Source organism: Taeniopygia guttata, chromosome 2 (assembly GCF_048771995.1).
Source record: "Taeniopygia guttata chromosome 2, bTaeGut7.mat, whole genome shotgun sequence".
Taxonomy (NCBI): domain Eukaryota; kingdom Metazoa; phylum Chordata; class Aves; order Passeriformes; family Estrildidae; genus Taeniopygia; species Taeniopygia guttata.
This window is the reverse complement of record NC_133026.1, coordinates 122,110,134-122,125,179: the sequence shown is the minus strand read 5'-3', so window position 1 is coordinate 122,125,179 and position 15,046 is coordinate 122,110,134. Positions and strand designations below refer to the sequence as shown.

Sequence of the window (15,046 nt, the reverse complement as noted above, 5' to 3'; positions counted from 1 at the left end):
TATTTAAGGTCTCTTCCAACCCAAACCATTCTGTGATTCTATGACTCCATGAACACATGGTTACCTTCCCAAAAACCTATGCCCTTTTAAATATTCTTTTCCAAAGGAATTCAAGATTCTTTATGTTATATTATATATATATATGTATACTCATATTTATAAAATGGCCCCTTGCAGCCTTTTTAGTAATTATTTATAAAACTCAGTCCTTAAAATACGTTTCTTTGAAGAAAAGAGTGAAGCCTCACATGCAGCAAATCTCAGTGTATCTTAACTGATCTTTTTGCAGGAGTTCCATTCCTTCATAATTTGATGACTCAACAGATTCTCCACACTAAAATAGACACAAGGTCATAGTCTGTAATTTCTGACCTCCTGTAAAATATCATAATTTTACAGTTTCTTATGGATATCTAGAAGTGCTTGAATATCACTGTATGATATTTCTTTCTCTCCTGCTAAGCAATATCTTAGTAATTTCAACATACCTTGGATGTCATATGTGAATACTAATGCACATTTTCTTCTGCAGGAAAGGTACATAAACATTGTATGTATATATATGCATGACTCTTTCAATTTCTCTTTTTAAAGGTCTTTTCCTAAATCTAGTTGAATGCTAGATAATTTGGGGATTTTCTAGACAATTTTTGGGTTTTTTCTGCATCAGTACACATAGCATGAAATCATCATATTTTCTGAATGTAGAACATTTTCTCATCCTCTGCTCTTCCCCATCTGCAAGCATGACCTAATATTCCCCAAAAATATAAAAACTTTGTCAAATTCACATGATATTTTATTGGCAAATATATTCAAAGAAAGGAAATTAAAAATCAGACATATGGATGATGTATTTGAAAACTTAGGGCCTTTCCCCTTCTATAAAATATTATCTGGCTGCCATCTATAAGTATATTTAATATGAATGATGAAAAATGAAATAGAAATTGTATACTTCGATTCTTTAATTTTCACAATGATTGTGGAAATGTTCCAGCAGCTGTCACCTTACTGAAGTATGATCTTTTCTAAATACATAAAGATAACAGAAACTGTGCGCACACCTTGGCAGCACAGAAAGACGTAGGAGATAGTAGCCTACATCGTTTCCCTCTCAAGTTCTAAGATGTAGGGTGTTGTTTATCTATAAATATTTTCTCTATCACTAATGTAACTTCTCATATATGAAAAGGCTAGAATTCTGCTCATATCATATTTTCTCCAAATTAACATTACTTCTTTGTGTAGTTTACCTTTTGTGTTGTGAAGTCAATTTAGCACGACTGAGATATTTTTTCAATTATATTTGACCTCGAAGATAAAAGTCATTAAGTGATGTAACATAAAAGACATTAACTATTCTATATCCCAATTTACATAAGCATAAATTGTTGTAGAGTAGATATAGTACATAGAATGTCAGGTGTCTGTGAGAACATAATGGCTATAATTCCAGAAATTTCCGTTTTTGAAGCGAGGCATTTGCATGGAGCTGTCTACAGATTTCCTAAAACTTGGAAAAGAGAACAATTATTGAGGAATTAAGGGGAAAATAAATTAAATGAAAACATACTTTATAAAATATTTTAGATATAGAAGTTAAAATTTATGTTAGCAGAAATGACAGAGAAGCAGCATGCACTCACATAATACTCAAACCTCTCATTCAGGTTGCTACTAAGCAGCATATATCATGTGGGTTTCCTGAATGACTCCTGAGATTATACCAAATCAGGAGTAAATTATTCATTGGCATGCATTTTGGAGATTGGTCTCACGTGACTTACAAGCAATAGTTCTGATTAAAGAATAATAAGGAGAAATGAAAGGAAGAGTCTTCATAGACATGACTCTCAGACTCTTTTTTGGTGCTCACTCAGAAGCATTTTTATAACTAAATTGCCCAACAATACTAAGCATGCAATGAAGCAAAACTGCATCATATACCCTTAATTCCACTTTGTACAGGTAGTTATATTACCTTGACTAGAATTCATTTTAGCCTGCAGCCAGCTTACTGGTGTAACTAAGGTATATTATATTTTCAAAAGATAAAGCTATATTTCAAAGGAATAGAGTAGTTAGAAGATGTGTAAAACTTATGGTCTTACAGCAACAAAAATATTGCAATCTAAAAGCTATTGTTAGAATAACAGTAACACTAAATACCAACAAGGAAACCAATGGAAATTTTTTATTAGATATTCCTTTTTCTGTATTAAAACAATATGTAACTTAATGTCTGGCTTTTTCATGCTTTTTTTTGCCTTTTTTTATTGACAGTTTGGTTTGTCCTATATTGGTTGCTAACAACACTCAACTATATATAAAAATGAAGAAATCATGACTTATGAATGAAGAGAAGTTAAACTTTGGTACAACAAAGAAAATCTTTACACAATGCTTACTTACCCAAGCTGAAGTTTGACTAAATCCAGCAGAAAGCCAGGCAAATATGTTCCTAAAACTTTAATATATGCCAAAAGGAAATTGAGTATGCCATTCTCCCCATCTTCTAGACACCTGCCTCTACTTATTTTGTAATAAAATGTGAAATTGCTTACTTATGAATCCACAACAATAAGAGAAATGAAAAGTAAAGATCTTTTCACCTTTGACAGAAGCTTTTTGTTCAAGGGAAACAAAAGCAAAAGAATAATTTGATACGTATTGCTTATTTTAGATAGATATACTCCATACAGTTTGAAATCTGAAGTTACTTATAAGATTTCTTTGAGTAACATATACATAGGGGTTTACTAATAACACTGTTAACAGAAAATTACGTGTAAGTTCAAATGGAATACTAACACTGTGAAATGCTGTTCTCATAATCACTATACCAGTTAATCACTGTTACCAGTAACAAATGAACAAATAAACAAATTAGCCATTTGAGTAATTTGATCTGTTTAGAAGTATTTGATATCTTAATGCTACTGACTTAGAAAGCTGCAATGGAGCAATGTTCTCAAAAACATGATAAGGAAAATCTGGAGCAAAGTAAGTTAAGCTATTTTAAATTACCAGACTTCTGAACATTTAAAATTAACTTTGTGAAGACTTTGAAAACATGGGGTTTAGAATTAGACTTGAACGAAAAAAGCTGAGCTCTTCTCAGAAACTTCAGAGAAAATCAGTGTATTGGAGATGCTAAACTATGCTTGCCAAAGTATTCCTTGAAACATTTTAAAAAACACCCCGCCCCCCACAGATAAACTAAACCAATTGAAAAAACAAATTTTTAAAATTATGAAAGATTCTATTTTCGATTGGTACAATCAATTTCAAATACATGAGAGGGAATTAATTACGAAACTAGAAGTCAGTAATTATTCTGTCAAGATGAATCTTGAACAAGTCATATTTTGAGGTGCAAACATGTTCTAAAGTTGTTATAAATTTTATGTGACAACTTGTATATAGACATTACCATGGACATTGATTTGCATGGATACACTGATATGACACTGTGCATATGTGCACGAACAACATCTTAAGAGAAAAAAACCCCACAAAAAATTAGTAAGTGGAATGTAATTAATCAGGAGAATTTGGGTATAAAAATAAGATCCTTTCTGTAATTTTTTTCAATAGCATACATCTGCATCTCACCCCATCAAAAAAGAAGACATTTAAGAAATAAAATGTAACAGTGGAATTCACAGTACTTGGTTTAGGATAAAAACTAGTGCAGTCACAGAAGTGCATACAGATTTTTACTTCCCTATGTATAATTCCTAAGAATTTCTGGAGACCTCTTAAAAATAAAAATTCTAGACCATTTTTAGGCTGTATGGTCTTAGAAACTGTGAAAGACTTTTTAAAAAGTAGAAACTAATACTATAATGCTCTGCTATTTCTCTGTTAACACTTTTTTGGGTCTAACAGTGAGATTCAAATAATTCTGCCCAGGAATTTACTAATCTATTCCACTCAAATTATTGAAGGACTGATATCAAAAATCCATACTGATTTGCATTGACTGTAGATATAAAGAACACATGTAGATTAATATAATTAGATTAATATAAATACTAAAACCTACTATTTCTGTATTGTAAACTCTGCTTGTCCTACTATGAGCTGTATTGGTTTTAAGAGATTTCTGGTACTGTTCATTAAGATGAAAAGATAATATACTTTAGTTCTCTAGTAAGTTTCATATGACATTTTGAGTAAGAGGCTAAAATGATACAGAATCAACATATTGCATGTTTTCAAAAGCTGGATTTATTGAGAGAACCTATGAAGGATTGTAACAAATTCTGTTACAGTGGCTTTTTAAAGTCAAGAATGTATCAAAAAAATGTATGCTGTATTTTAATATGCCCCATTTCAGTCACATTTACTTAGACATGATGTACCACTTAATTCACTGAAGTCCTATGGCCTGTATAGTGTCACATATGAGACTTGATTACACTGTTTCTTCTGGTTTTATGACATATGAATCCATTAATATCCACAGAATTAAGCAGTTTTATGTCTGGTAGTTAAAGACGCGTGACTGCATTAAAGGAGGCTAAAAAGTTGCCATATTTCAATGTAAAATTCTTTCTAATGAACTCTTTACATAAGTAAAGATGATAAATAGAGTCTTTAGAAAGATGAAACCTTCAGCATACCTTCCCAAGCTACTTAGCTGGAGAACTGACTAATTTGGAAGCTTAATGGCACCAGTTGATGCCAATGGCAATCTACCTCTATTGGGGAAGAATCCACATACATTAAAAAATTGGCATGATAATACATTGATAATCCAAGTGTTAGCATGATTAACTATTTTACTTGCTTGATTTAAATTTTCATTGCATATTTACCTCTTCATTAAATCTTTCTTTTCTCTCAAATCACCTTATTATTAAATACTTATTCAAGTAAATGATTACAAATTTACTGTATTTTAATTTTTTTTAGTACCCTCATGGATTATATGTCAGAAACACCAGAAATGCACAAAACCATAAAAATAAGTGAAAAATTTAGTCTAAATTTTTTGTAGTAATTCTTCAACTACTATTTCCACTGCAATTGTATGTAGTGAAACCTTCAGAAACTAAAATATATTTCATTTACCCAACCTGTTATCTTTTTTATTTTACCTCCAAATGTTTAAATATTTTCAGTGGAAACATTTTGTAACCATCTGGCTCACAGGTGACTACAAATTTCAGTTAAATAAACATTATTATATTCTTGCTGTTCAAAGTTCAGTCAAGCTCCAGAATTAATATACTTCTTTAGTGAAATAACACAGCAAATAATCAATCTACATTGATTTGATATGGTAACAGTAGGGTGAAAAAGAGTATTAGTCATTCTACTATTTTTTCTATTTTCCCACTTTCTTATCTCTCACATTCTCTCATCATTTTTTTCTATTAAAAAAAAATACATTGCCAACAACCAACCAAAAAACCCAAATACAAGGGAAAAAATGACCCTAAATATAAAATATAAAAGACACAGAAAAGATCATCTATTATTTATTTTTTTTCATCTATGTCATAAATCACTGTCTTTTAAATCCTTGTATTTATCTATTATTTTTCAGAGCAATGACCTGTATTAATGCTTGTGAAACATTTAATAATAACAAACAAAAAAAGAAATAAAATAATTTGTAGCTTTTAATGAATTATTGGGAAAACTTAACTCACCAGATCATCAATTTGTACATCTCCATTTAGTTGATTATGTGTGACTGCACACGTGTTCTTCTATTGCATTGAGTGGAGGCCTGGTTGAATCTTTGTCTGGAGACTTTTTTAGACTAGTCAGAAAACACACTTTAATACTTGAGTGGCTCGATGTTTGCTCAGCTCTTGATTCCACTCTCTGAGTTGATTAAGTCTCCAACAACCATAATGGAAACTTAGGGACCTCCCTCCTGTATTTTCACCTAAAGTGGAAATCTAAAGTTAGGAAAGATGAATCCCACCAAAAAGAGTTTTAAAAAGAAATAATTTTCTTTTATGTTGCCTAAATATTTTCAGTAATAACTATCTTGTGCTGAAAGTGAATTTTACAAGTAATGTTCTTTAATATTTCCTTTTTTTATGGAATAATAAGCTAGGAACATTCATTTACATTACTTCAAATATTAAGCTTCAATTTCAAATACTGTACCAAGGCTATTATCTGAGTACTATATTATTATATCAGTTTTTTCACTGCGCCCTAGTCCAGCTGGAGAATTCTCACCTGAGACTGCTCTTCTAAAAGCTCGTCCTACACATGGCAGAGTGTCCAGCCAAACCCTTCTTCCGGTTTTTCTGTGATTTTCATGCATTTTTAAGCTTAAACCAGTTTAAATTACATGGTATAATTTAGATGCAAAGGCTTTCATTCCTGAAGAATATTTCTTTTTCTAAAAGTATCCCACTTAAACCAGCGTTTTATTATATTGTTCCACTGATATCAATGATTTCTTTCTTGTGTATATTACAGGGATGAAAAGTCTAAGCACTCTAACTACACTATTTTTACACAGCAGTGTTGAGTCAAAAGTAAAAATAAATAAACAAACAAAAAAGACAAATCTCTATATAACTACATATGTAAGAGAAGGGGAGGCAGAGAAAACTAGTTTTCTAGAGTTTACATGTCTTTATCAATAGAAAATTAATTTAATCCAAACCTCCAGAGTGGACAAGGAAATTAAAGTTGAGTAAAACAGAATGCAAATATTGTCAGATTACATGCATTCTTTCCCTTTTAATAAACACTGAGTGGCCTGTTCCCTTTCTCAAAGAAAAAAAAATTTTAAAAAGGCACTGCCTTTTTTCCAGGGTCTCTCAGTTCATACAGAGACTTTCTGTAGAATAGGTGGCTCCTGTGATTTCCCATGCTCATTTGCTGTTATAAATTTGTCTTTTTCAGGTTCCCTTATTCAAATGGCATTGTTCTTTTTACCTTTGCTGATACTTAAGACAAGACACTTCACTATCTTGTGCTCCAAAGTCCTAATCTACAAAAATCAGTTTTATTCCCCAATAAATACATGAATATACATGCATCTACATGAAATACTAGTATTCTTTTATAAACTTGACTTAAATTACACATCCTTGGCAAAATAAAACATCTCTGAATGTAAATTGCTAGATAAGTGTTAGATGTTATCACCACAGTTATTGTTCATGTATTCTTTAAAATTTGGTTGTTTTTTTTTTTCAGGAATATCATTAGGTATCAAATAATGCAGCTATTTTTCTCACTCAAAAGTAAAGACTTCCCTCACCTCTGGTGGTTCAAGACTGCAATATCAGTTTAACCAAGACACCTCAAAATTTCAACAATCAGATCTCATTTCTGCATCGATTGGAGGTGATTTTATACCTTTATAATCTTATAATTTCTTTCATTTTTTTCCTTTTCTTTTATGCATTTTCTCAAATTAATTTTATGCTTTTTATTATTGCTTGTCTAAGTAAAATGGCTGCATTTTAAAATTTGCCAGGTTCTTTGTTTTACCTTTAATGTTCTAAAGTTTGGAAGTAAAAGTTTGATACTGAACCGCCCGATAATTTTGTTCTTTTTCCTTTGCACCCCTCAGAGTAAATCAAGTAGCCTTCCTCTTAACCCACCACCTGAACTGGACCACAACAGCTGCAGACAAAAAACCAACCAAACAAACTAGTACCTCACCAAACCAAAAAAAAAATCAACCAAGCCACTCAGACAAATTCCTTTTGTTTTTGATAGGAATTGAGTGGGCTACTATGAACAGTAGTCAACACTACAATCTACAAGAGAACGCTCAAGTCTGGTGAAAAATCTATAATTAAAAGGATGGACTCAGTATTGTCACATCCGATGATAAAAGTTTCTACTTCAAAGCATTCAAGTGGTTTTTTGCAGGCCTAAAATTCCTTTAGCCATAAGAAGGTCTCTCATGTAATCTTTAGGGATACCAGATTTAGAAAGAATGAATTCTGACAACTGAATATCAATCTGAAAGGGAATTCCAAATTAATATAAATCAAATAACTCAAAATCAAAGGTTAAATCAAATGAAATTATGGCATTCTTTCAACCCTCCTCTTGGTTCTAGAAGAAGGTCCTGGCTGTTCTAGATTATACTGAAGACAGCAATAGATGACAAATTAAAGTCCACTTCTTATGAATCTCTGACTACAATTTTGAAAAAAAAAAATTCAAGAAAATAACAAGGTTATTTCCTAGATTTAAAATATTATTTTGAATTTTTGCATTATTTTGATGATGTTTATCCTTGAAGGGCTAATATACAATTCTGAAATTGATAGGCAAGACGGTATTATGTTTACCTCAAGGTTAAATTTTTGTAATTAAAATTTGTTATTTTCAATTTCATTTGATGTCAATATGTAAAAAATCCTTTGCACACTCACTAGTTTCAGCAAGCTGATGTCATTAAAATAATCCAAGTTTTTGTAGCTTCACTGATTGCCAGGGTGCCACTACAGTTGTTTATCATTCTTCCACAAAATTTTCCATTATTAGATGTGTTTTTGAGTTTCCTAGAGCTTTTCCCACCTTCCTCTGTTTGGATTTAAATTTGTCTTGCTTGGTTTTTGCTCAAGGCCAAATTATATTGAAACATGTAAATTAAAATTATATCTATATTTCTAAGGAAGACATTAACAAATAAATATATGAGAGGATGCGCATGCAGAGTGAGCGAGCTATCATCTAGGTTTTACATCCCTTCTGCTGAAAAGTTCTTGTGTCTTGGAGATCAGTGCTGTGCTATGGCCCTTACATATCCTGGGGTTTTTTGCTACCTTGTTGCTTCCCTGCTAGAGAAACTGCTTGCCAAATCTTTGTCTGATCTGATTAAGTCAGAAAATACAGCACACCGAGCAAGGAACCCTTTCACAGGTCTTCCTTCTGAAAAATATCCATATTAAAAAGGCGAATCCAATTTTACTTTCAAGTTGGGTTTCTCTTGAAATCTCTTTGACTATGATGCTGATTTTACTTTGAAAAAACATTACTGTGGCAAATTCAAATATTCAGCATTCTCAATACATCAGAATTAATGTTGCCAAGTGTAATAATTTCTGTACAACCTATGTAAGCATATTTACACATTTTTATATTTATCATTTGGCAATACCCCTTCCTTTAAACATCCAGCTTGTATGATCTCTTTTATCACTCAGTGGGCAAATACTTAAATATTGTAATTTCTTATAATTTCTTCTCATTTATCTTTTAGTGTATAAAGTACAATATCTAAGTGCTGATATGGATAAAAAAATATCTTTCAGTCTATCTGAATTTCCAAAACCTACAAATTAGTACTCATGTAATTATTTTTTTAAATCACTGACACTGCACAAAATAATTAAGTCCAAAACAAGATCCTGGAACAAGCTTCTAGTCTGTTCAATGGTGAATTCTGAATCTGCAATCTACAGATAATGTATATACAGCAGCTTACATGACTTAAACTAAGAAACACAGTTCACATTGTGACACAACAAAACAGACAACATAAATAAAGCCACTGATTTTCAACCCAATGGTGTCTGAGTGTTTCATAATTATCAGCATCCATGATATGAGAATACACCTCTATTATCATTTTACACATAGGCAGCTGAAGTAAATGGATTTGGGATTATGGGGTAAAAGAAGATAAGAAGTCTCACATTAAGCAAAAATAAAATGTGAAATGTTTTCTATAAGAGTTCTCATTTGGAATATATGAGAACAGAGATTAATTTCTCTTTTATTTTGAAGTAACAATTTGAACTAACATTATTCCATGTTGATCTAAAAAGAATTCTCTCTAGTCTTTCTTGTAGAGTTTTCCTTTTCATAGGCACGTTTAGCAGTTATTGAATCACTCAGAGACAGAAAAACATGAATGTACTCAGGAGCTATTGTCCTTCACTGCAATGAGAATGACCTTGGCACAAACTCCCAGTCACAGACAGGACACAACTAAACATTGTTTTCTCATGTCTTTTGTCGATGCTTCTTTGTGAAGACCTTTAACTGTTCAAAGCAAATTAACATTGGCTACAGTTGTTCTTGGCAAAATTCAGTCTGCCACAGATCAGACAGCAGCATCTCACACTGGATATTCAGAAAAGTTTGGAGGTAGTATCTTCATTATGTCTGAAGGTAAGGACAGGAAAGTGTCTAAGTCTCCAGCTGTCTTCATTGCACAATGATATTTCTTTTCCTAGAGTTTTCATCTTCATCATAAAACTTCCTATAAAACATCCTGTTAAAACTAAACAAAACAAAAAAAAAAACAACATAAAAAAACCCAAAACCAAACCAAACTAAACCAAAAAAAAACCAGGATGAAAGATTCAACTTACTTCAATGTATGTCCTTGATCACTGCTTTTCCTGTGGTGCTAAGCAAGCATCATGGTAAATGACAGAATTTTGGCATACAAATCAGGCATTTTTAGAATTTGAAATAAAAAAGCTTCTCATCTGAAGTTCCAAGGATCAGGTTTGTTTTTTTTTTTTTTTTAATCTATTAAATATGAAGAATGAAAAGAATTAACTTTGAAAGAAAACTGTATTTACCTACAAAACTGTAGGGTTATGAAAATTTTTGGCCCAGCTAAATAAAAAAAAAAGCAAAATAAAATGTTTAAACCACATGCATAGAACCACAGGTTTGAAAACTTTGCAGTAATTTTAAGTCATAAGTCATAACCTATTTTTCTTTTCTTTGCATGCTGCATCTTTTAAATATAGGCTTCATTTCTTAGTCATCTGGCCCTGTCCCATGTTGGAATTGCTCTCTGCTGTTAATTAGAGGTGACCATGATTTGATTAATCTCAAACATGTGTTATATATGCACACTATGAAAAACTTTATTCTATATTTTCTACTTTAAACATTTTTGAGTGTAATGGAAACAAGCCAAACATTTTTTAAGGACCTAATCTTATCTTAATGAACAATATGGATATGATCAAAATAAGACATTCTAATCCATTTAAAGTGTTAAAAGTTCACAGAAATATGCACTAATCATGTACAGTATTTATCAATGTAATACAAACAAGGTTTCAAATGCATACCACCTGAGCATCATTGCTATCTGAAAATCTGAAGTTCTCTCCATTTAGACAAAGGTTTGTCACAGTTTGACGACGTGCTTTACCTGACCTCACATTGTTGGTATGTTACTCATGTAGCCATTTTTTGATGACATCAGCCATATTTTATTTTTTTTTACCTAAGGAGATAGCAGTCAAGGATGGCTATAAGATTTCCTTATGATTTTACATAGCTCTTGGTCTTGAAAGGTCTTTAATGACTAGAGTAAAAACATAAGATTATTTCTTAGGACAGGATTATGTGTATTTTTAAATTACATTTTGGGGTTAGTAATTATACCGTTATAAGAGAAAAATTCACTATATAAGGAAGGCTAAGCATATGATTGAATATTTTCTTGGTTTATAAGCATCTATAAAGACTACTACTAAACAGGAAGTTTTGAATACTTTATGTCATACTAATATATGTTCCTAAGCATTTTTGTGCAAATAAAAGTTCTGTGAGTATTAACAAAAGTTCACTAAAAGATTTCCTCCAGCTATACAAATGAGATTATTTTTTAAAAGCTAAGTATAACAATTTTAATTTTTAAAAATTACAATTAGTTAATTTGCTGGTTTTAATTTTTTTTTTTTTATGTAGAACTCCATTGTTGTTAATATCCAGCCTCCAGTAGTAACTGAAATATAATTCCAACTAATTTTTCCTACAGCTGTATACAAATCAATAACTATAAGAATCCCAGAGGAAAAGCATGTTGTATGGCCCTCCAAGTTCCTAATGAATGCAAATAAGCTGACCTTTCTTTGACAACTATGAATATGGTTTTTCACAATTTTACCACTGAAATTGCTGTAATCAGCAATTCATACAGCAAAAATTGAGCCAGTAGTAGTTGTAAATAATCATGCATTACAAGAGTGCGCATGGTACAGTTACCACAGCGAAAAACCTTCATGATTTTGGGAATCAGTTACTCTAAAGTATTTTGTCAAAAAAGATCCTCCAAGAGAGCACAAATGCTCATTTTACTTTTTTTTCTTTTTAAATATATTTTCTATATCCTTGAAACACTCCAGTTTTAGTGTTCCTTTTTTATTGTTTAAAATACAGTCACACCTGGAATTATTAATTTCTAACAACAACACCATTTTTATAGGTAGAATAATGAGCCTGAAAGTAAAGGAAGATAGCAGTCAAAAATAAAGAAAAAAGAAGGATTCTTCATTTTTAAAGGGTAATATATCCATGAAAATGCAGTGTTTCTCATACAATGATATAATGAAACAGTGAATGAAAACAACATATTTGAAACAATGAGCTATTGTAGTACTTCCACCTCTAGTATTTCTTTCTCACAAATTCTTTGAATAGTGCTGAAAAAATTAATGTATAAATAAAATATATTTTTAACACCTATTTTAAACTGAAAATCCTATACAGCTTTAGGAAAAACTGAAATTTGAAGCACTTGCATTACAGCATTGTAGTTTCCACAGAATAATTAAAATGCATGCAAAAATAATATTTCAAATAGATCTTAAGAAATAGAACTTACATTAAACATGTTAATCACAGGTGCATGTTGATTTTCGAAAAAGAAAACAAAAAAGAGAAAAAATACAATATTCTGGTTCATCATTCCCATTCAGCAAAAACTTGACATACATATGGCTGGAAAGCAGCAGCCTCACCTGGACACCATACTAATTCAGAATATTTAAATTCCCATTGTTTTGAAGACAGAGGTTACTGAATTCTTAGAGCCAATTTCATTAAAATCATTAGTCTTTTTTTGTGGCTTTCAATAAGCAAAATTCTGATTTATTAAACTTTGAGTGTTCAAAGAGCATAACAGGATATCAACTAATACTATGTTCCTATAGTATGTGTTATATTTTAAATGAATGGTCCTTTCTTGATGACATTTCCTCAGGATCTCTATTCTCATACTTGTAATTCTTTCATGTTCAGAATGAATCCCTGCTACCTCTCACTCAATATTGATCTTCAAGGCATTTCTTCCAATCCTCTCCCCAGTGTGGTCACTGAACAGTATAAAAGTTCAATAGGAAGATCAGCTGCTCATCCACTTTTTGCTAAAGCAATTTGTATTATGGATTTATTTTAGCAGTCTACAGTGGCAGTTGCTGTTTTTACTATTTAAATGCTTTGATTATCTGACCTTGCTTACTTTATCTTTTTAAGTGCTGTGCATGGGCTTTAAAGTTGATCAATAAGTGGGGATTCCTCCACCACATTATGTTGAAATCAATCCTGATTCAGACTATTTGTATTTCACTCTTATGAGTCCATCTATCTTTCTTAATTTTATATTCTGTTTTCTTAAATAATTTTGTCTGCCACTGCAAATACTTACTGTCAGGAAGGTTTCCATTGCAATCAATTCAGCTTTTCTCAGTCATAACTATAGTGTCTGGGAAGACACAAATGTTATATGATCATACCCTATACTTGAACACATAATAATTTTTTGGGTTTGGTTTTTTGTTTTTTTTTTTAAATTTGCGCCATACATAATGTGAAAGTCAATAAACACATAATTTTGTTTACTTAATGTCTTACTTTTCCCAGTAATAGTTAGAAATTAAAAATCAAACTATATGGCGTAAGCTTATTAAAATATTTCAGATTTACAATTTCTCTTAGAGAAAAAGATAAAGTAATGGAGTCAAGCAGCCTTCAGCTATGTCACAATAAACCTTAGATTTCTCTGATTAAAACTGGGAACTATAATTAGTCCTGAATGTTTGCAGTGTAAAAAAATGCTCTAAGAAACATTTTGTTATATTTTGCATCTAATTTATTTAATAAACATTTAAAATGTTTCAAGTGTTTTACTTCTTAAAAGTTTTAAAATTTACCTTGCCTAATTCATAATGAAAAGTTTACCATGACTGTAAGAAGCCTTAGCATGGATATGTCAAAATAGAAAAGGAGCAAGAAACTAAATAGAAAATCAAGAAATTCAGTTAACATGCTATGCATGGAGTCCTAAGCATTTAGGGGATTATCTACCTAGAACATATAAAACTTACTGAAATACTACTTTGATCTTATTTAATATCACCACAAAGGTTCAAAAGAGGGAATACCCTTTCCCAGTTCTTTAAATAAATCACACACACAAACACTAATTTGGATTTCTATTAAATTAATCTAAATTAAAACACAGTCAGATGTTTCAGAGATTTCCTGTAATCCTTACATGATAATTCACTACTTTTATAATAAAACATCAGAACGACAAAACAAAATCATAAGTGAACCTTAAAAAAGTTTTTGTCTTCAATCTTTTAAGCCTGTGAACACCTTTTCACATGTTTATAGGGTAATTGGTTTTACAAAACTGTGAACTGTGATTTGCATTCACATATGTTTGAAAGTCTGGAACCTAAAATGCCATTAAAATCTATTAATCAGTTTGCTAAATAATACATTAATTTTCCATGAATAGGAAGAAACTTACACACTTCAAATTTTCTAGTTCTTCACCTGATTGAGACGATTTCTGCTTATTCCAGGACCAGTGGCCACTGAGGTCTTGAGAAAGTCGCTACTTGCCTTCTTTCTTTGATGCTGTTATTTTTACCTTTCAGTCCTCCACACTTTTCCTGATTCTTTTAAACAAAATAGGAATTATTCAGTCATAAGTTTGACAATGGTAAATATAGTGAACCTTTTGTCATGGATGGGAGAGCTTCTGCCTCAGTTGTAGCTCCATATGGTGCACACCATCATGTCTCTGATGAGAGAGGAAGGACAAAAGGAAACATGACCACGAATATCTTAAGCATTGTTATAATTAGAGGATTTTAATAGCAACACAGCAAAGTAGTGGGATGACAGAAGTTTAAATCATATTAGGACTAGTGATGATGGGGTGGTGAATATTTAGCCCACAAGGCACTATTAAACTTATGTTAAAAATATGGTTCACATGAAAGTAAGGCATTAAATAACTAATAATAAACAGCCACTAAATGAATAAAAT

General features: G+C 31.3%; 1 long non-coding RNA gene across 3 annotated transcripts in view; it reads right to left on the bottom strand.

The window, feature by feature from the left end:
• LOC105759036 (uncharacterized) overlaps window positions 1-15,046 on the bottom strand; it is a 66,960-nt gene that overhangs the window by 44,352 nt on the left and 7,562 nt on the right. For 2 of the 3 annotated variants that reach the window (XR_005979199.2, XR_012054191.1), the window contains exon 3: window positions 11,325-14,797. This is a non-coding gene — a long non-coding RNA (uncharacterized lncRNA). Of the gene's footprint in view, window positions 1-2,415; window positions 2,471-5,666; window positions 5,909-9,907; window positions 10,229-11,324; window positions 14,798-15,046 lie in introns of those variants that run through there. The other variant, XR_012054192.1, reaches the window with a different exon arrangement.